This window comes from Puntigrus tetrazona, unplaced genomic scaffold (genome assembly GCF_018831695.1).
Source record: "Puntigrus tetrazona isolate hp1 unplaced genomic scaffold, ASM1883169v1 S000000116, whole genome shotgun sequence".
Classification (NCBI taxonomy): Eukaryota; Metazoa; Chordata; class Actinopteri; order Cypriniformes; family Cyprinidae; genus Puntigrus; species Puntigrus tetrazona.
Window position 1 is genome coordinate 502501 of NW_025047793.1, and position 2500 is coordinate 505000.

Below are 2500 nucleotides of genomic sequence, written 5' to 3' on the forward strand. Positions count from 1 at the left end.
CAATACATTTTTATACATTGTGGCAAAAGTTAAATGAAAAATGGTGAAATATGACTATTCATATTATTATAATGTCATTTATCACATTCACAATATAGCAAACCCCTAAAGTGAACTCATTACCCCTCTCATTCTCCAAATACACACACACACACACACACACACACACACACCAATAGAACAATCTCTCTTTCTTTCTATTGTGCCTCATTTCCTTCCTTCAGATTTCTCACTTCACTTCCACTTCCCATTTCTGTAATGTCACTTGGCATGATTCCCTTTCACTTTTTAGACACACACACACACACACACACACACACACACACACACACACACACACACACACACACACACACACACACTTTTTTAACACTGGACCTAACAACATATGAAATCATAACTACTGTTATTTTTGACGCTTTGAATTGTTTTGATCAAGTTAAACTTATTACAAAACACGTTAAGATCTTGAGTTGGACTGGACTCAGCCCAGAAGGGCGTTTTCATGTCGAAAATATGAACTCTTCAAGGTCAAACTGCTCTACTAAGATGACTTTACCATAAAAAAATGTAATGAACACACTAAGGATGAGGAATATGAATAACGGGGTTCTGCAGAAATCTGTATTCACAGATTGCCTTTTTTTAATTAAAAATGTAATTTCACGTATGACCTTTACAAAACAATTATAACAGCCTAGGCTTTCACGTATTTTGTAAAGCTGTGAATATCGGAGAACATGCATCACCAAATAAAAAAAAGGGACAGAACAATTCATCTTTACTAAAACCGATGGCCAAGAACACATTAACTGAATTTGATCAAAACAAAACTCTTCTATCTACGCTGAAGTTTGTTTTGCATTGGAAAGCGACGAAATGCAACCGTGAGCCTTAAACTGCAGACTTCCTTCACATAATGATTGACATCCTTTCACTGTATGCATACTTAAACACGATATATATTCTGAGAGCGCGACACAGACACGCCGATGATTTCTGCTACATCACTTCTTGTTTTGATCGGCGCGGTAATCCGAGCTACATTTCACAATATCCTTCACAAACAGCGCGATAAGAATCCTGTCTCCGGCTGCAGAGTCACTCAGAAACACGCAGGGACTGACTTCTCTCAGTCGGCACGTAGCGAGGAAACCAGACAAACGGCAACAAAAACAGACGGCAGCAGAACGAGCTCCGGTACAATCCACTCACAGATGAGAGCCAGCACAAATAACACGCTTAAACCACGCCGCTCGCTCTCGAGGCTTTCTGGTTCGCAAACTCGGTCTCTTCATTTGTCAAGATGGCCTGCGTGCGAATGTTGACTAACACTGAGGGTGACTTGCATAGCTTTTATAAGAATCTGGGGTAACGCTTTACAATAAGGTTCATTAGTTAACACCAACTAAAAATAAACAATACTTCTGCAGCGTTTATTAATTTTGGTTTATGTTCATTTCAGCATTTACAAATGCATTAATCATAATGCGTTTGCTAACATTAGTTCACACGCATGAGCAAACAAATGGACGCCTGTCATTTTATTAAAAAATTAATAAAAGAGTGTAATAAGTGCACCTTATTGTAAAATGTTACCTACGACAATATTGTAACGTACAAATAATTATATTTGCATGAATCACAGACATATCTAGCTCACTTTTTGTTACAGAAACATTTATAAATAAAATTAATAAATAATAATTTAATTAATAATGCGTTATACAATACAGGAAATACTTTTAATTATTCAAATAAAATTAATACAAATGTAAAATCTAATATAAATATTAAAATTAAGTTAAATAATACATTCATATAAAACATATGAAAGAAAGAAATCAACCTAAACGATCTAAGCCAATAATCAGCCAATTAAAAAAAACAAATGGTTCAAATAAATTCAATACAAAAAGTATAAAAGAATATATGCATATTAATTGCAAAATATGACCTAAACAATTTAATCACATTGCCATTCATAATTAATCAAATTTAAAATTAAATGTCTCTTTGTTTGTCAAGACTATCTGTATGCAAACATTGGTGATAATCTGTTTTTTATCACTTAATTTGGTTATTTCTTAAGGCAATATCTAGCATTTTTATTGATCCAGGCAGTGTGACAAAGACAAAACAAAAAAAACAAGCCAGAGTGCAAAGGCCAACTTGAATAATCAGTTTTAAAAAGTATTAATGAAGAGTTTTTAATTTCCGAACTAGTGCATGCTCATGAATCAGGCTTTGAGATCACAAAATGTGTAGAAATAAGGTAAACGGGGACAATTTAATTGATGAGATGCACACCAAGCAAATTTTTTTTTTGACTTTAGCGCAACTCATCCGTCTTTAATGCGCTTTTTGGTTATATACCGGGTGGAACACAAGGACACTCTAGAACATGACAAACAGATCGACATTCATGAGAGCAGATAAATCAATCTGTCCTTTAAATACATAAAAACACTAGATCTACGCAGAAGGAGAGCTGAATAAT

The 2500-nt window shown here is 34.4% G+C and overlaps 1 protein-coding gene across 1 annotated transcript in view; it reads right to left on the minus strand.

Annotated features, from left to right (window-relative positions):
* The window catches only part of dym (dymeclin), a 64780-nt gene that overhangs the window by 51657 nt on the left and 10623 nt on the right, over positions 1–2500 (minus strand). The gene's annotated exons all lie outside the window — the stretch shown is intronic.